The sequence below is a fragment of the Lagopus leucura genome, unplaced genomic scaffold (assembly GCF_019238085.1).
Source record: "Lagopus leucura isolate 7727_CA_CO unplaced genomic scaffold, USGS_WTPT01 Super-Scaffold_739, whole genome shotgun sequence".
Lineage (NCBI taxonomy): Eukaryota > Metazoa > Chordata > Aves > Galliformes > Phasianidae > Lagopus > Lagopus leucura.
In genome coordinates, this window is record NW_024962255.1 from 19,808,939 (window position 1) to 19,829,997 (window position 21,059).

Here is a 21,059-nt window from a genome sequence, read left to right on the forward strand (position 1 = left end):
GAAAGATCAGAGCTTCCCTTTTTCATTGATGGAGGAAGGGCCCCAGCTTTTTAGCTTTTCTGGCAAGTAGAGGGAACACAGCCAACTTTATTTGCATTTGCTGGCCAAGAGCTGAGACGGTTTCTGTCTCAATTCAAACTTGAAAACCTTTACTGGGATGCATATGATTGCTAATGGAATAGAGCTTTACTGTAAGCATGATGAGTAACATGGGAAAAACATGGGACTATCAGATAGAGGCTATCAGGCTTTTGACCCAATTAAATCGATAATTTAAATGCCCCTGAAATGTTTAAAAGAATTTTGGTAAATGTAAATTAAAATTGCTTTTATTCTTTTTTCTTAATGGCTGCCTGCTCTTCTCAGTAGTGTCCTTAAAGCTTGAGAAAACTGAAAAGCTGACAGAAGACCAAGCATTATGAAACAAAGGAAAAGTAATCAGAGCACTACATCAAGTCAGGGGAAGGCACATGAGTTTAAAGTAAAGAATGAGTCACACACAAATTAGAAACTTTATTGATCATCATAATTCAAATGCTGCTATACCAAATAGTATTTGCTTGCTTACCTTCCTCAAGGCATTTTTACAGCTCTCCCACTAACTCGTAAACCAAAACCAGGCAGCTTTCTACAAAGCATTCAACTGAGATGCAGGTCAGGGCTACACAGTAGCTGTTACACAGGACAGTACTGTGCTGCACCTTGGTAACCACTGTACATTATCTTTTGGCCTCAGAATTTTTAGCCTTAAGAACAAATTTTACGTACCTATCCAACTTGAGGCAGCTGCCCACTAAGGATAAACTTTATCAACTTGCATAAAATAAACAGTATGAGGAACAAAAGTAGCATGGGGGACACAAACACGGAGGCAGCTTTTGCCAAATTAGAATGACATTTGCAAATTCTAAGAGAACACACAAACACTGCCCTTCTGGTGGGTGGCCATGAAGGCTCTCAGAAAAGCCACTACTGCCTTTCCTATGCCTCTCAGATAACAAAACTCAAAATGTATGTAACAAACTGGATCCTACAAAAGAATGCAGGCAGGCAGAGTAGCCCATACAACCATTTGAAAGATGTTACTGCATATTTTAACGCTGACCTGTTTGATGGCCTGCTGTCCAGGGAATTGTTTATTTCTGCAAACCACTACTGAACCTGGCTTGCAAATCCAGAATCACAGCACAAATTGTATGGAGAATTAATCTCTAACCAGACTTCACAGTGTTGTTAATTCCTACAGTCACGTACTCAGCCTTGGAAAACACACTGCTTTTTCTAGAAGTCCCTTGTACTGCTATATAACTACTCATAACCTTTAAAATCTTTAAAAATAAAACATTTAGCCATGAAAACAACAGGAAAATTGGAATAATAGTAAGGTTTCACATTTATTATTTTTCATCCAAACTAACTGCAGAGGGGCAAGGAGGAAAACGAGGATTTGGAAGTCAGTGCATTTAAGAGTTGGTGCTGCCAACAGTTTTCATAATGAAACCAGTTTGCTGGCACATCAGTTGTTGGCACAATGGAATGGACTTGATTGGAGTGACTAAAAAAAATGACAATGAAAATTCAATTGTAGCCTTTATTCACTGACTAGCTTCACAGATTATCTACTATTTTTATAATTCTAGCAAAGAAATCTATAACTTCAGCATTTTCTGATCGTAGAAAAGTGGAATGGTCCACATATGTCCTAAATTGTTGCTGATTTTCAAGATATTCCTATTGCCTAATAGAAATTAATCTTAAAATAAAAAGATCTCATAACTTCCTCAGTTTCCTCATTTAATTATACACCTCCTATTACACAGAATATCATACAATTTTAAGATATAAGGGAGTTGCAGAATTTGCTGCACAAGCATGCATTGTGCATGACAAGCAGAACACTTTCACCTCAAAAGGTGAGATCTGAGATACACACAAGTTGAGGTATAAGTAAAACATTTGCTATAGCTCAGAATTTGTTGGAATAAAAATTTCAGCAGACCACTGGACAAATAATCCATTTAATAACTTAGAAGACCCGTAAGAACTTCTTACCCCTGGCTCTAACCTATTATAAGAATGTTCCGTCTCCATCACAAATCCTAAATGTTTCCATTACTGTATATACAGGCAGTATCGAGTTTTAACTGTGCAACTGGATTGGAAGCTGACAATATTTGCTCAACACTAACAGAAAGAAACAATATCAACTTGATACTGTTGCTGCATAGCAAAATTAGCCACTAAATCTCGAGTTTTAATGAATGCAACATTCTGGTACAGGGTTATGTGGACATACTCAACTTACATTTGGTTTCAGGAAACCTAGATAAGAACAGAACCAATCGAGCAGTACACTACAGTGTTCAACTGTGTTGAACAAACAAGTTTCAATTCTACATCATCATCTATAAATGTTTTCTGAGTAAGTATCAAGAAGGAAGTTTGTCTCAATTAAAATGGACCCTTCTTCTTCAACTTCCTGTGTCTTAAAATAAATAAATAAAATGAAATAAAAATCATTTTTGAACATTTTTGTTTCAAGCTGCGAGTTAGTTCAAATCCTGCAGTGGAATCTTGAAACACCATCTCTGAAATATGTTTTAACAGGGGGACGAAAAGGCAACCAGATAGCAAAAACTGCTTTTATACTCATTGTATTTCTGCCAACATGGAATAAGTAATGCAGTAAAAACAGCAACATCTAATGTTGGATGCTGGCATGGATTTGTGCTAAACTAATACATTTTCCAACAGAGGCAGGAAGAATCTAACCAGAAGTACCTTGACAGACATAGCACAGACTCAAGGTTTACTCGTGCTTAGAAGAACTGCAAAAATCATAATGTTGACTTAGTATAAAATTAGGAAACTTTTTGACTCAAATCATTCTTTGACTCTATGATTCCTTGAACCTATGATTCTATGACATTTCAAACATGAGGTAATACTATGCATTCAGCTGGCACTTTTAAAACTGATTAATTAATTGAATTGTAACATCTTTATGCTAACTTTTCTATAACTTTATCTGTAACAGAGGCATACCCTATAAACCATTCACCTGAAACATAGGAAGGTTTGCAGGTTTCTAGGATATGGTATAGAAAAGCCCATACTTTCAAAATTATGGGAGGGAAAGCACTGTTGGGTATGAGTCAAGTGTACAGACAGAGCAGTTTTAATGCCTAGATAAGAAAAAGCTGTCCAATTTTCCTGTCTCAATAAGTTACGATAATCCTGCTTTTCCAAAAATGCTGCAGCCTCTGTAGAATGGGGGGAAGGCAAGGCAGAGCTGCTGGGCTGGATGCCGGCTCGCTGACAGACCTGTGGGGAGAACGGGAGCAGGGCTGCTAAGTGACACGCTTGTTGGATGTGTGGTCAGCCGTGTCAGATCAGATCAGATGTTATTGGTACACAGCTCCTGCAGCAACACAAGGGTATGCCCACTGAGGCATGGGTCATAGAAACACACCCTGAAAACAGAGGTATTCATCACTTCATGCACTTGAACTAACACTGCAGGAACTGACAGCGTGTAACCACTGAATTTTCTCTTGTGGAAAGCAATCTGTGACTCATCAAAGCCTGAGGTACAACTGGCAATGTACTAATACCACGCTGCTGTTATGTCAAATCAGAAGTACCAAGAATAAAAGAATCAGTGGGTGTCACTCTACACTAGTATCAGCCACACCTGGTAGCATCTAACTCTGCATAAAAGGACACATGATTTGGCACCATGGAGACAAAGGTGAAATTGGAAAGCATGCAGAACAGAAGAGAAATCCGAAACTGGAGGGATTACTGGTGAGCAGGGAGCACCCAGCAGCACTTTTTAGAAGGGCCCTCCATATCTCACAAGAAGAACAGATCATTTTGAAAACAAACAAAAGGAAAACAAAATCAAATACACAGTTTTGGAACTCAACCACTAAATCTACACATCACACACCGGTAGACATCAGGACCATTTAAAAGATTAGTATGTTTAATTTGGACAATAACTGCAGAATTGTTACACAACAACCAACGACAACACAGCAATAGCTACTCGCCAAATTCACCCTATGAAAATGAAGTAAATAAAGAAAAAGCCCTACAATTTGTCTTATATATTTAAATTACTCAGGCTACAAATGCTGGGAATGTCTCTAAGCAGGACAGCCTGGAGTTTTTAGTTAATGACATGTGTTGATGTCATTTTTTTAATATGTTCCTCTGTACTTCTGTGTCTACTGAGAGAACACCACCACCAAAGAGAGCCTTCTTGTTTATTCTTTGCTGAGTTAAAGCACAGAATAAGAACAGATGTATATTCAAATCAGTTATAGCAGCAACATCTTGAGTGGCTGTTCAGGTTAAAATATTTCCACTACAAGCAGTTGTACATTTGATTTTACAGCTTCCTCTTCCAAAATTCATTTCTAAGAAGTAAAAAAGAAAGGGTGCAATTGGAACAAAGCAAAGGTAATTATGTAAGGTTCTCCGCCTCTTGTATGCCCACTTTGTTCTCTGGGGAAAACATGCAAACAACAGACCATTCACAAAAGTATCAGCTGCAGTGAAAAATTTCAAGGGCTCTGAAGGAGCCTCACTAAGAAGTATTTTCCATCCAAAAAATGCAAAGTACCACAACAGGAAAGAGTTCAAGAAGCATTATCTGCCTGGCACTCTTAACATCTCTGCCACTCCAGATGTTTACAGAAAAGCAGCCCACAGCACAGCTCATGAGTGGCCACGAGTTACAGAAGGGAACAGGGAGACATTTTTGGCCCACCAGCCTGCTGCAATAACGCGGACGCACTCAGGGTGAGAAGGGACCTGCACTACACATGAGGAACACTGCAGTATAGTTTCCCACAGCTTTCAGAAGGAAGAACATAGATTTTCACAGAAGATCGAACAAACTTGAAAATCATCAGAAGTGTGAAATTTAGTTACTAAAAGTTTGTAAAGACACCATCCAGTTCTCAGAAATCTCTGCCCACTGACAAAATACATTATAAATACATTATAAATAACAACTATAGTATACATTTATGGATGAATTGAAGAACTAACTGGTTAGAAATACATTTTTTACAAGAGTGAATGCTACATGAAATGAGAACAAAAACAGAACATCATCTCCACAAGGCAATTCAGCCAGGATATTAAAACACGGGGTTTTCTTTTTCCCCTCCAATTTGGTAAGTAGCAGTAATCCAAAACAACCACAGCAACCCTGAGGGAACTTAAAAGGAGGCATTCACAACAAGGAAGTTCTGCAAGAGGAAACCTACAGGTTGTTCTTTAACATGATTTCGTGGTATTGGACAAAGCAGCAGTTCCTCAGCTGCATGACTCCTGTTAATCTTGCTGCATTCCAAAGGGAAACCCAGCTCAATTAACACTGCTGAAAGATACCCACACTGCTACAAAAAAAAATAAAGTCACCTACTCCAAGCAACAGAGCTTTGTATTTGGAATAAAGGAATGCATTATAAAAATGCTAGAAAGAAGATGCAGTGTAACGAAAACTCCAAATGCCAGAGATCACTGTGGCAGCATTCTTGCCGTATGCTGTGGCACAGATGCAGAAAAATACTGGGGGAGGAGAGGTCTCACATCAGAGCATTGTCTGAAACTACAGACAGCAAGGTCCCACTACACAAGGCAAGGTCAATGCAACTGGAGAGTCATCTGTTTAATAAAACATACTATTATTAGATTCCAGTTATGCAGCACTTGTGCATACTAATAGAATAAAAGCATTACCCCAAAAATAAATGTTTTGAAATGGTAGCTTTGCCTTTACACTCACTAATTTTCCACTTCCCTGACCCGTTAAAAAAAAAAAAAATTAGAAATTGAATATGAACAATTGAAAATGAAACATTCTGGTATTTTCAGTTTCTTTAGTTACTCAAAAAGTGGTACAGCAATTTAAAAAAATCTAATGATACATTCAGTTTTTTGAGATGCTCTGTTCCATTTAAAATGTTGTACCACATTATTAAGTATTAATTACTGATAGCAGCGTAAAATAGAAAGTATCCCAGAGTTGATAGCATATTTAACCTATGGAGTTATGACTCAGACTACTGTAGGTGGGATACAACAGTCTGCATACTGCCCTGCAGAGCACACCTCCCTGCACAAGACGCAAGCCTGCCGGGCCGCCCTGCTCCAAAGTTCTACTGGGCTCCATGAGATTTCAAGCTGTCACAGAGGCCAGCGCTACCTAGGGCTTTGTCTCCAACAGCCTGTAAATCTGAGAGCTGTGGGGGAACTTAAATGAAGGGTACTCCTGGAGAACAGAGCATAGCATTGAGCTCAGTGCTTCCAGTGTACCCATTTTCAACAACCAATGGCAAGCAGATACAGCACTGGAACGTGTGGATTATTCATGAATGACCAAGCAGTTAAGAAGAGAGCATTGTGGATGGCCTAGTTTAAAAACAGTGACATTCATTATGTTTTGTACAAAGACGTCAGCACAACAGAGCATACAAGACCACTGAGGGAAAGGTGTTCATCCCAATTGATGTATCTACAAATTAATTCCCATGTTTCGAGTACGATAAAAATTCCTTAACTCAAGAAAAAAGCTGGGGGGCTGGGGGGAGGGGGGATGTATATTGTAGAGCTCCCAACGCCACTGTCACCACTTCACCCTCAACTCTTAAATCTCAGTTCACTAGATGGAAGTTTTGCTCAAAAATGAGAGAGTGAAATATGACCAATCTCTGGCAGAACCTCCACTGTGGAAACCCCACCCACGAGCAGACACATGCATAGGTCTGCCAAGACAAACAGAGCAGAATGCAGAGTAAGCGGCACTGCTCTCCTGCAGCATGCACTCAGCCTTGCAGGTCCCCCAGCACACGTGTGGCAGCTCTCTGCTAAAGGCGATTAAAAGCAGCTCGAGAAGGGACCAAATTAACCTAAGGGAAAGCATGGATTTCATGCTGGCACGCTAATAACCTTCTTTACCAAAGCCACAATGAAAAGTGTTATTTAAAAATTAATCAGACTGCATACTAAAGGTACGGGCACCATTCGATAGGTTGTGCTGGAATAACACCATGAGTGGCTGCACAGCCAGCAGGTGTGGCAGCATGTCTGTGCTAGAGCCATGGGATTCCCTCCAATGTGAGTCACTCAAATTTTCAAATAGTATACAAAACAAAAAGTGAATTACTGTTAATATTATTATTGTTGTCATTTATAAAGTTTAGGGCTTACAATCATAAACCAGTATCCACGTTGCAGTTGGTGCTGTGCCATACAACAGAGAACTGAACAACAGTCCTTGTTCCAACCTATTGTCCGTAAGACTATCTTCTTTTCAACCAACAAAGAACAACTTCTGTAAACTTGCAGGTAAATCCAGCTGAATAAAACAAATCACCATTAACAATCTTCAGTGAAAAATCCCTATGCAAATCGTGGACATAGATTCATTACTCTTTGCCTCCTTCATAACTCAGCTCTTTCTTTAACTAATTTTTATTTCAAATCCAAGAACCACTGCTAAATTACAGCTGCTCTTCTCCAAAAGAGCTGCTATTTCAGGCTAGACATTCCCAGCCATTGTATCACTACCACTGTCCCTCATGAACACACTGCTTCAATTCTAGATTTTGGTGATGGTTTTAGTCACTGGATCCCAACATTGTTATTCCTCTTAAAGACAGTAGTCCTTTAACACAAGAAATACTTTCTTCTATAGAGACTTACAATCTGTAGTCAATTTCATAGCATTACTTTGCATTATCTTAATATAGAGAATTATCCACTCTTTTATGACCTTGTTCTATGACTTCCAATAGGTAGTTTTCAGAAACTTCTTATTCTGTAGTGTATTCTGTTCATGTTTCTTGAACTTAAAAGTTTGACTTCACTTTCTTTTTTCTTTAGTAGATGGTCAGAACCCTGGTGTGAATAACACACTTGTTATTATATCAGTTACTATACATCAATCACATTGAATCAACGTCAATGAAATGGACAGGAACTGCACCCTCCAGTCTGAGGCCACAAGGAGTCTTAAGAACCAACTTTGTAGCATGTGTGAAAACACAAAGGAGCTCATTACAACACACCAGATCAATGCCTCCGAATGGGAGAACATGAATAAACTTTCTACACGGCTAAGAACGACTTCAGTAGACCTTCACTACTTTGTACACAGACTGGATGTGGCCCTTTATGACTTGGAAATTTCTCTCTGCATCATTTTACTGGCCATTCAAAACACAAGCATTTCCTAACACATGGAACATCACACCTGTTTCTCGTTTCACCTTGGTTGATTGCTCCCAGATCTGCTCAGGTGTTGTCCCAATCACACACCACTTGTTTGCCTCTGACTTTCACAGGATGAGGTAGTAGGGATCATGATGGTTATCTGTGTGTGGAAGCAGGACTTAAGCCCCACGTTGGGTCTGCTCTGCAGTTATGGCTACACGGCTCTTCCACACACAGCTGGTGGCTTCTCTAAGCCCCTTTCAAACACAGGACTACATAAAATAGACGGGATTCAAATATTTAGCAAACTTTTGTCACAACAAACACAACAGCAGGCTTAGTTCTGCTCTTCACACGAGTGCCTCACCAAGTAAACAGCAAACATTCGACTGTTCCTAGAAGCACAGAGAAGATTTTACTCATTTCTGTACCGTTCTTGCCAGCTCTTGTACCGCCTCCGTGAGCTCAGCTCCACACCACCTGTGTGCTGTGCTGTGCTGATGGCATCTCAGCAGCGCGCCGCCAATCAGATACGTAGCGCACGCGGCTCCTCGAACCCGGTGCAGACACCGCGCTCTCCCGCAGCGCCCCGGGCAGCCCCGCCGCCGGAGGAACCCCGCCGCGCACAGCCCGGTCCCGGCTAGCAGTCACAATGGGCAAACTCCCCCCTAAGAATTAAAACGGAAAGCGAGGGGGTGACCATAACGATTACAAGCTGCGGGATGAGGGCAGCCTGGCTGCTGCTATCTGGGGCTCCCTCAAGCCCACCCGGCGGAGGAGGGGATCCCAAAGCGGCGCGATAGCGGGGCCGGGAACATGGCCGAAAGCGGAGCGGCAGCCGCGAGGGCAGCGCGGGGCGAACAGGGCACGCACCTCTCAGCACAGCCCCGGCATCCTCTTCCTCCCGGGACCGCCGGGGACTCCAGCGGGGCTCTGCGACGCGGCTCTCTGCCGGACGGGGCCGCCCCCGCCGCTGCCCAGGGCGGCGGAGCGAGCCAAGCGCCTACCGCGGCGGGACGGGGGCGGGGGCTGCGGGCGCGGACCGCCCCACCGGGTCGGCGGAGGAGGGACGGAGCGAAGAGGAAGGCGCTCGGGGCAGCGCAGGCGGCTGACTCGGCCGCCTGAGAGATCCCCGGCGGGGGGGGGTTGTTCGGCGGGGACCTCCTCGCGGCGCGCTGAGCCTGGCGATGCCCCTCGCTTCCCGCCGCGACGGAGCGCGAGCGGCGTCCGCGCATCGGCTCCTCCCGCCTGGGACAGCCTCGCGCCTCCTGCGGACACCGCGCAGCAGGGGCACCGCGCAGAGCGCATCCTTGCGGCCGGAACGTCGCCCCCGCGCCCCGCCGGTCACGGTCCTACCTCTCGTCTCGGCGCCCGCCGCTCGCGGGCCGCTGAGTAACGGCTCCGACCGTGCGCCCGCGCGGGGCGGGAGCGGCGCAGCGCCATCGCCTCTCGGCCCTGGGGCGGGGGCCGCGTGCCTCACCGCATCGGAATGCGGCGCGCGCCCCTCGCCCCCCGCAGCCCCCGCCCGGCGGCGGCAGTAGCGCTCGCGGCGCTCTGTTGCTTTTTGCTTTTCCCCCTCTCCAGCACAATGCCGCTGGCCGGTGAGCGGCGCGAACGGAGCGAACAAGGGCTGCATTCGGGGCCGCAGCCCCCGTTCCGTGCTGTGCGGGTGAGAGGCGGGGGCTGCACGGCCGCCATTCGCACCGAGGAGCAACTCGGTGCGGTGAGCTCCGGTCTGCAAGCGTGGTTTGTTCGTGAAGCGTGCGTTGTGAAAAGTCGCATCAAGTTTGGTTCTGGAGGAAGCGTTCTCACTTTTTTTTTTCAAGAGGCAAAAGTTGTTCACAGATAACGAAGTTTTACTTTGGCCGCTTTTACACCGCGGGCACCGATTCCGGTAGCCAAGCTGTGTGCACGCCGTGTCCCGGCACGGCGTCGTGCAGCCCGCAGCTCACACACCCCGCACCCTGCCAGCAGCCCCACGCTGCTTCCTAAAGGAAGAGCAAACCCGAAGGCCAAAGCCGAAGTGCCGCTGCGTGCTGTGTGCTGCACGTTACCTCAGAAGTGTCATTGCCCTGAGAGGATAATACAATACTTAAATAAATGTGTCTAAAAGTCGATCAAATGATGCACTGGAAGCCTGCAGAAGTTACATGCTTTCAAAACGTTGCATTGTTTTTCCTAACCAGGTATGCCAGGCACAGCATCGCTTGTATTTGCACAGGTCTGTCAGCTTGTATTTGCTGCCTGGCTGTAGGTGTGCTATTCAGTTTCATTCCCTCATCATCCTGTGGGCACTGGTGATTATAAAAAGGAGATAAAAGACTGAGACAAAGCACTGTGGTGCTTTTAGCAGCACAGTATCCAAATCAGGCATTGCACAGGAGGTGAGAGACAGCTAATCTGAGCTGTTAATTAATGGCCTGATAGTGATTGGACAGGAGGGGATGGCATTAAACTAAAAGAGGGGAGATTTAGGTTAGGTGTTAGGAGGAAATTCTGTACTCAGAAGGAGCTGAGACCCTGGCACTGCTGCCCAGAGCTGTGGGTGTCCCATCCCTGGAGGCACTTAGGGCTGTGTTGGATCCCTGGACCCTCATCGGATGGGGGGCACGAGCCCATGGGAGAGGGTTGGATCTGGATGTGCTTGCAGGTCCCTTTCATACCAAGCCATTCTATGATTAACTTAATGTTAATCGGCCTCTACTGAAGCACAGCACATGTTGGCTGAAACCTGGCTATTGACAAAATCCACAGCCTTCCCCTCACCACCAGTGCAGCTTGGATTGCATTGGCTGCGCACAGTACTACCAAAAGAGATGCTGTAACAGGAGGCTGCAAAAGGCTTGGATGGATGATGCTTTCCACTTTGTGTTCTGTATGATCTGTATATTTTTCATATATTCTTTTAGTATAAGAATATTGACCCAAAGTAAGGTCAGTTACTGATACTTTATGTATTCTCAGTGTTGGAGGCACAGTTGCCCTTTAGAACTGATCATGCAATGTATTTTCAGCACTACAGCAGTGGCAATGAGTTATCCCCTGAACACACAGGCAGCAGGAACCTTTCCATGGGAGCTTTTTCCAGTTTCTCTCTGCTTTTCCAGTTGTTTTTAAAAGTGCAGGAAAGTTATCATCACATTATTCCAGTGGAAAAAGACATCTATATAATTTTTCCTTCACAATGTGTTCACATTTTTTTCTCAGCTTGCAAAACTCCACCAGTAAAAGGTGTACTGCACTGAGAAGAAAGTGATACATTTTGCAGAGAGGAAAATTTGGAGAAGTCACCACATCCATGACTCAGCAAAGAATTAAGGCGTGCCTTTGACCTGAGCACATAGCAGTGGGGTCCACACCACACTCCAGCAATTTTGCCTTTGAGATCTCTTTCTGAGCTCCAGCTCCCAACCTGTTCCTTGTGCACCCAAACGTGATTTGTTAATGGTAACAAATACCCACCTAACTGCGAGAATCATAAGGCAGATAGAGCAGTACAGATGCTCTGTACCAAACACCCTGATGCTTCTCTGAGTGCTGCAGAGAAGGAGATACCACCATGGCTCTGGGGCTGTCCCCTTCCACATGTGCCCATGTGAACAACAGTTCTGAAGCTGCACCTCATAATGCACCATGGACTGAGAAGAACTGAAGTACGAAGAAATGATGTGCCTATATATTTCTAACAAATATGTTACTACTTAACTTTTAATGTGATTTCTTTGTTTGAGGACAAGTTCAAAGTTGCACACAGATACCAAGGAAGCTGAGTGTGCAGCCCAGGGCTGAGATACACCATCTTCTTTATGTACCATCTGAATATGCAGCCCTCAAGGTGCTGCAGACAGATCCAGCTTTGCAGGAGGGAATCTTCACCTGCCTGACCTCAATGCTGTATTGAACTAACAGCTTTTTCCTGCACTGGACTGGGATTGTGGAGAATAGTTCCTTCTTAACTTTCTCAGCCAATCAAAAAGTGCTGTAAAGAATGCATCAGTTCGCCTTTTTCTCTTGTATGTCAGAGCCCACCAGCTCTCCGTGAGAAGAGGCTGTCCTTGGTCATGCTGTGTCCTGCTCTAGCAGATGCAGGACAGCACACTGCTGCAGGTCACCATGTGGGTGGATCCCAGCAGTGCCAAGCAGCACACAGCCCGAGTTTGGGTTAAAAAGTTAGTTAAACTTCAAAATGATGCATAACTGTTAAATTCCACACATCCCTGTGAAATGCTAAGACTTATTCACTTATGCATTGAAGGATCTAAAGCTGTGTGAGCTGACTTGGGCTATTCTGCTAACATCAGGGAGAAAAAGCAGTACGGCGTTGCGACCTGTGCTTGGAACATTCGGCTTTGTTTTCTGTGTGTGTTCTGTACAGCATTCCCTTGCCTAAAACCTGCAGTGTCATGTATCAAGGGGTATTTTGTCTTTAATTGTGGTATTCTATAATAATATTTGTGAACAAATGATTTAACAAATTACATAGAACATAAAAAATATGTTTTTAATTTAAAAAAAAAAAAAAAAAAAAGACCCAAAGGTTTTTCCTCAGGCTTTGCTCCAAAATTCACCCTTCAGCCAGGACTGCAGAAAAGCACGCACACGTGTGCACGCAAACAAATTCTTTAAGCAAATTAGAAACACATGAAAATGGGGACTGTCTTCTTAACTGCACTCTGTTTTCAGTACAGCCAAACTGCTGGTGATTTGCTGGTGGAGGAACACACAGTCCTTATCTGCACGGTGTTCCTCCCTCTCTCCAGCCTGGTTCCCCTGCGTAAGGCACAGCCCGGTCTCAGGCAGGAGGTGGCTGCCCGGAAGAAGAGCCTTTATGGAATAATACTTTCCATTAAAACAATTATTACTTAGTAAAAGCCTGATTTTGGAACTATTTTATTATGATTGCAAGACAAATAATTAGAATCTGTGTCATTTCTTTATGTAAAGAAATTACATAGTAATGAATGTACACAAGACAAAACACGTGAGTTTCAGCAGCTGCTTTTAAATGATAAACTTCGTGCTGGAGTTTCCTGGTGTGACTATGTTAAAGGCTTGATGTCACTTTACATGACACGAGGTTTGGTTAGGCTGTTATGAACATCAGCTGCCACAGAGGTCATTCTGAAAGCAGAATGAATGCTTGAAAATTTTTTACTTTTCAATGAGGAGAAAAAAAAAAAAACCTGATAAAATAAATAACTGCTAAAAACAACCAATAAATGGAAACACTTCTAATAAAATTCTTTGAAATTGACATTAGCTGCTTGACTTTCAAGCCACTGGTAAAGGCATCCTCCGGTTAATCTTTGGAAGAACTACAAAGTCTTTGGAGTAAATTTGAAAGAAAACCAACACTTTTCAAATATCACTAAGATAGAACATTTCTGATAAGTCTAACTATTTCCAAATATGAAATTATTGCATTATGGCTTCTGGGAGAGCTATGTTACATTCCATTCAACAGATGTTGCATTTCAGTGGAGTAACTCCTGATACAAATCAAATTAATGGCATCTCTCATGCCTCAACTGTATTCCCACCATATAAAAGAACACTTGTAGAACTGATTTTTGCTGCACCATTATTTCAAGATGTTTTCTAAAAGCTAGAAACTATGTTAGTATACCGATTCAAGACACTGGAGGAATAACTCATCTTTACTCCACATTACAGTTCAGAGTATGATACAAACAGTGGAAGTCAAAGTATTAATACCACTCATTGGATAAAAGCATTACATCATAATTTTCCATTAACTTTTTTCTAAAAAGAAAAGATGGAAAATATCCATGAATGTTGCAGAACGGACTGAAGTTGCATATGATTTTGACATACAAACTCAAATGAAAGTTTGCTTTATCCTGCAAGTGAGCATTGAGGCAGTGCTTCTCATAGTCACTGATAATATTAGAGACTGGGACATTAAGTTTTATGTAATAAAATCTGAAAATACATACATATAATTTTACTTTTATTTTTTTATTTTTTATAATTTATATAATTCTTATGAACTTGAATAGAGTTTAAATAAAAATAACTGGCAGTTTTTGGTGTTCAATCTAGCATAAAGCCTCTTCTGAAACTACCCTGGATCACATCTTCATTGTGTGTTTGCTCCATGTTTATCATATTCTCCTACCTTACGCAAGCACTTGCAAAAAAGCATCTCCCATTCTTAGGAATGCCCTGACACATAAGGCACGTTGATCTGCTACTAAGAGTAGCTTGGGGAAACTGCTACCACACTGCTTGGGGAAAACTGTCATGTTCAGGAGGGTGAGCACTTAACAGTCAGCACCCAGCTTTAGTAGCTGTCTGGGGAAAACAATATCCCAGAAAAAAGAGGCAAGACAAACCCAGGGATCTGAGTGATTGTTGACAAAAGCGTTAAAGAGGACAAAAAGAAAATTGTCAAGGTGACTAGAGAGTGATTATGATTAAAGAGGAGCTGAAAGTGACAGAGCCCTTCACAGTGATGCATCGAAGGATCCAACTTTTCCACCAATGACTTAATACTACTTTCTGTGACATCACATTTAAAACCAGTCCACTTTGTGGATGAAATTCCTTGGCAGTTCTGTTTTTGCACTGGCTTTTGCTGCCACTGTCCTTATGTGGGTGTCGCAGCAATACATTAGCACTACCATCGCTCGCAGCGATGGGCCGCCGTGGTTGGACTTGATGATCCCAGAGGTCTTTTGCAGGCTTAATGAGATTCATTGATACATGAAGTCATCAAAAATGTCTTTGATAATCAGGGACACAGAAGATGCACGTGGAAACCTGTTTGCTGGTGTGATTTCAGCACAGCATGTTTTCATCCTAACAACAGAACAAAAATAGCAAACACGTTGATCTGACAGCAGTCCAATAACTGCTCAAATTATTCTGAAAGGTCATGATAATTTTTTCCACTCCTTTCTACAATTCTAATGTAGTGTTACACTTAAGAATTAATTAAAAAAGAAAATAAAGTGAAAAAAATCTATCACAGCACCCAAATTTTACCGTGGTAGGCACTTCAGTGCTTTACTAAGGTTAATAAAAGAAAAGTAATAATAACCTACCATTTTCTACACATTCAAGTTGGCTGATTGGGTGTTGAAAATGTGAGAATGTGGGAGTAGTTGTGGTTAATTGTAATGGTTCTCCAGAAATGAGTATGTATGACCAGAACTTTCCATCAATGCAGCCAGACAGTCAGACTGTAAAAGGTGCAATTACTTCTTTGCTTTTTGCTTATGAAATCAAAAGAGGATATGAACTTTGCAATATCTATTATATCCCACTCCTCCAAAAGGGAACATTATTAAATTTACTGTAAATTTTAAAAATATGTATTTTACCATCAGCCTGGGAACTTCTGATACTAAATATTTAAAGCAAAAAAAGTTGCCTTGTTCCATTCAGTGTCATGCCTGTACATATAATTTCACAGCTAGTTCTGAATAATTCAGATCTGTGTAATCTTAAACAAAACAGAACTTTACTAAGATGTTCTTTCTTTCATAACAAAAAGAAAATAAACTTCAGCTTCTGTTTTATATGCCAGTTGAGATTCCTTGCAGTAATTCCTTCCACATCTGCTCTGCAGCTTTTGGGTTTATAAAAGCAATATTTCCAAATTTCCTTTCATCAGAATATCCATATGCTGTTTTAGGGACACTTTGTTACACGCTTATGCTGAGTACTAATTATGTCTTGAATCATATGCTAAAGCTAAGACAATGAATAGGTGTTGTTATCAAGGATCTAATACTGAAGATCTGTTAAAATTTGATTATTTTTGTTTTGATTATTATAAATTGAGTATTAACTCAACATATGTAGACACAAAATTACCACAAAAGCTGCAAAATAAAATTAAGCAAAGAATAAAACTAATAGAAGCATCATTAGATTCTAAACTCATGACCTAGAATAAAATTGTTTGGGAAAGGGACTGGTACAGGAAGAAGTAAAGAAACCTTTTGTCCAAAATACATATTTTTAGACTTTCTGAAGATTGTACACTGTTGTTATCTCCTTCTTAAGTAAGAGATTGTAAGCTGCTGGTGTGTTGTGATTGTCACTGGCTTTCCAGTAAGCAGTGCATAAATGGGAGCAGCTGAGGGCACAGTGAGTATGAGATGTTTGCCCTGTGTGCAGGATTAGAAACGTCTTGCAGTGTTCTGAACAACCTGTAGTGCTGTATCACACATGTGCTGTTGCTACACATACAGTTCTCCCTTTCCTCGAGGGCAAAAGAACCTGCCCTCACTCCCACACTTGACAGATAACTGTCTAAGCACAGCTCAGGGGGTGAACGTGACCAGCTGACAGGATGATGGTTGGATTTGATGACCTGAGAGGTCTTTTCCAATCATAATGGTTCTGTGATTCTATTCTATGATTCAGTGCATTTTACAGGACGATGGTTCATACATGCTGTGATCTATACAGAAATCAGGGGTCTAAATATATCAAGAGAAAGAGAACTAGGCTGCGTGTTAAAACACTGCATCTTAATCCTGGATGTGTTTGTGTAGAAGTTCCTAAGGCACCAAGATTTACGTGGGAGAAATTAAATGCAAATAATGCCTTTTCATTAATTACCTATCTGGAAAATATCTCTAAATGTGCATATGGAAGAAGGCAACTGCTTTCTCAAATTCAAAATTTGATCAAAAAAGACAGTAGATAAGTTTTTTCAATCCCGAAATGAATGTCTCAATTTGCAATAAAAGGAGATTTATGGCATACTAGAAAAAAAAATTACAAAATGTCTGAGGGAACCACAGAACTTGAGAAGACAACAGTGTCCTCAAAAAGATGTGAAGGAGCTGCATCAGATGGCCAAATACATTCCCCTGGAGAAAAGTGTATGATGAGTTTGTTGAGCAAAACTCCGAGGTCTGGAGTGTTACAGGGCAACAGGAAACAACATCCATGCTTAGAAACTAAGGTTTCTAAGTTTCAAGACAGGCACATCAAAGAAAAAAAGAAAAGTGTTTAACACCAGCTTTCCTATTTTCTTCCATTCTAATCCTAGATGATAAGAGTTGTAATCTGAAACAAGCAACACACTGTCAAGGGTATTCTTATATAATCAGAAGAGAACAAACTGTTCCTTCTCTTCCCTAAATCTATACCCAGTCAGACAGACAGGGCTCATCACGAGAGCTTTGCTGCCAGCAAAAGAACAAAGATGTTCCCCTGCTTTTCCTGTCTCCTTTCTCTCCCTGCAACCCTTCCTAGTGAACATGAGATGCAGCAAGCTGTCCTCTGAAAGTGAATGGGCCAAAATGATGAAAATTTACATTGAAATTTGCCAGTTCTATTGATCGCAGAAATATAATTAATCTTTAATTTCTACAGTTTCTATATCTTTAAATATATATATATATATATATGCATTTCATACCTTCCTTAAAAATTCAACGTAGCCTTACTGTACTAATAACATCACAAATTGGAATTAGCTACTCACCATTTATTATAGACTAAGAACTAATGAATTGCAGGGGAAATACAATTGTGTGATTCCCACAAGTGAAGCAGAACAGTGAGATGAGCGGCATGAGCCAGCTGTGCTTCTGGGTCAGGAAAACCTACCTTGCTATTTGTGGTCCTCCTTTAGGAGACTTTGGATCATAGTATTTCATGGCTTTATCACTCTCCATTTTTAGTACTGAGGAAAATATTTCACCGTATGGCAAGAGTAAAGAACGTTAGCTAAGTGTTTTCATATGGGCTTCCTGCATACATTACTGCAAATAGCAGAAAGTAGAGTCTTAGTCATACAATATAAAGATGCTGTTTAAATGAAGAAATTGGACACACCTATTACAAGGTTGGCATAAAATTTCTGGTAGAGTGAAAAAAATGACTCCATCAAGGTTACTTTTGAAAAGTGTGCAACTTTTTCTTTCACTTCCTGATCAAAACTTGATAGTAGGTGAAGAGCTTTTACAGTAATATAAGGAAATATTTGTTTTAAATTTCAAATAGGAAAGTATTAAATAAATATTAGCATCTGATTCACAGTGCACTTTATGTGAAAGAAAAGGGATTTGCCACAGAGCCTTTCCAAGTTATACAACAAAGATTTTTCTCTGTTTTAATGTTCTTTAGCTTCCCAAAAATGTTACAGTACTTCCTATTAAATAGAACAACACCTACTGGTGCCAGCTAACCCCAGCAAAAAATTCTCCAGCTAACTTTTCAGTGGAAAGCAGATTGAGCAGTACTTTTCCTAGCTCACAGTAGTTAAATTTATCACCTCCTCTTCTCCTTGTATTTCCCTGCCTTTAATCAAGTTGAAGTTGGAACAACTGCTCCCCAACTCAACTTGGCTTCAAGCATGGTGCTGCCATGCCTGCAAGCTTGCCCAGATTTTCTACTCAATCAGCAGGGCGGATGAAGGGGCTCGTCCAGCACAAGGCCCTGAGCACAGCCCTGTGCCGCAGTGACTGCCTCAAAGCCATGCCCTTGGAAACACCGGGCAGCAGGGCCTGGGGATCATGAGCACTAAGGTACCATGCCCTGCTTGAGCACCCACACCCAAGAACCTGCTCAGGAACAACACTGGTGTCACTCCCCACCCTCCAGCAACAATCACAGACAAAATGCAAGATTTCTGAGTCTCCCCAAGAGGGAGTAAACACAGCAATGATTACAACATGCTTATCAACTGCTCAGACAGCATACATGCTCTGTTTCTCAGCAGAATTAAAAGTGACTATTATGCTAAATTCAGCCTAATCCAACAAATGTGGCCCCCAAAGAATTTTAATGCAAGAAACGTACTTGCACACTCCCCTCTTATTGTAGTTGGTTGTTTTCAAGAACGTTTAGGACATACATGAGATATACAACCTACAGTTACCTGCAAAATGCAGGATAGTAGTGAGGTCTACCTATCACTGCGTACGTCACACTGCATAGAAACTTTTATCATCTAAAATTGTGGGGGTTGGATTTTTAACACGGTTTAAACGCATACGTTGAGAAATAAATTTAGGAACAGAGCGCCACCTACCGACAGAACGGCCACAGCGCAAAGTACAACTGACTTCATGCTCGCTGATCACAAAACTTGTTTTCTCTCCACCCGCCTTTTTTAAGCAGCCTGCAGAAGCACTATATGCCAGCTGAGCAGCTATTGACGTTTCTTGTTTTTCTCTTTGCTCAATATTTAAGCTCAAATAACAAAGCGCTTTCTCACCCTTCCCAGTTTACTACTTGACAGAATAACATAACTTCATGGTGTCAGAAAATAAAACCGAATCTAAAGTTACTAGAGGACTCAAAAGAACCAATTGAAATCTATTTCAATGGTTCATCTGCATATCGCATCTCAAGTATCACTTCCCACATGCATCCCTCTAAGAACGTTTTATTTAGTCAACAAAGAGCAGGGTGAGTTATCCTCTAAATATTTTATAAATGTGGTTTATTTTTCAAGCAATACTATGCAAACATCTTCCTTCAGTATCACTTGATCTCTTTTCCCCCTGCTTTATATTTTGCAGCAGGTAGACAATTGTAGAATTATGTTTTGAGTCTCAGTACTTATTCATAACACTCATCACTTACCTAGGTAAACCACTATTATGGTACAAATAAGGAGGATTTCAATGCTGTCTTTCGAAAGCTAATTTCTCTTTTCCCTCAAAACTTAAGTTCCTACATAATACACATAACTAAGCCAAAAAAAAGAAGTTTCAAGAGGAACTTGCAGTGCATCTCAACAAAATTCTTTCACAGTCAGTCTGTTATAGTGTGCTCACATGGAAGCCCCATTACTTTTCATTTACTGCCTGAGAAACTAGTGGTGTCAAGTCATCATGCAGTGAGTTAGTTTTGTGCGTAAAAGTGAAGCAGAGTGTGCTGGACAAATAGGCTAACACTGCTAGAAATCCCCCATTGAGAAGCAGCTGCCCTCCTGTATTTCCCCCTCTACAGCACCAAGCCACACACCCAGGAATGTGCACATATCTCAAGCAGGCTAATAACCTTCAACAGTTCTGTTATCTTCTGCTCTTATGAAACCAGACACTATTGTAGGAGGAACCTCCCTTATAATGCAAATACAATAAATTTACTACAAAGTTTTTGTAGTATTTAACAATGATGGTAATTTTGCTAACAAGATAACTTTTTTTCCCCTGCTCTTTGCTCTTTAGTGAAAAAGTAATTACTGAAGCACTAGATAATGAGATGTACAGGGATAAATATTAACAATTAACAGAAGAAACAAGACCAGAATTCAAATCTTGATGTATAAAAAGTAGGGGAAGAAAAAGACAAATTGCCACCTGAGCACAGGAAAACACAACTTTACTGACCTACCTGTACCAGTTTTTTCAGTTAAGATATTCCCGTACTGAGAAAGTTCATAGAGCTTCTGTTTGTCTCAAGCTCACTGAAAGGCATAAGCAGTGACACAGCATGCTCACAAGTTGTACAGTTGGAAACATATTCATACTTAACAGGGGCTCCTTCATTAATAGCTCTTTCATGAAGCTTCCAGTATCACTACGTTCAAGTATGTTCTGCTAATCAATACAAAGCCAGAGATTAATCCTTCACGTTCATTTTATTAGCAATGATGAATATAAATCTCTTACGAAAATATTCTTCACATTTCAATATATGAGGTGTCTATAAAAATATACTACTACATAACAAAGCCAGTAACTTCTACAAAACATATCATTTAACAATATATAGGACATAGTAAAAATCTTAACACAGAGGGCATTTTTACCCCATTCTTGTCAAACAACAGTTCCCATAAAATATGAAATCACTCATTCTCATATACAGAAGTGTTATCACCAACA

The 21,059-nt window shown here is 41.4% G+C and overlaps 1 protein-coding gene across 3 annotated transcripts in view; it reads right to left on the bottom strand.

Annotated features, from left to right (window-relative positions):
• The window catches only part of PLCE1 (phospholipase C epsilon 1), a 148,653-nt gene extending 139,468 nt beyond the window's left edge, over positions 1-9,185 (bottom strand). For all 3 annotated transcript variants that reach the window (XM_042863510.1, XM_042863509.1, XM_042863507.1), the window contains exon 1: positions 9,106-9,185. The gene's annotated coding sequence lies outside the window, so the exon portion shown is untranslated. The remainder of the gene's footprint in view (positions 1-9,105) is intronic.
• Between the last annotated feature and the right edge of the window lie 11,874 nt (positions 9,186-21,059).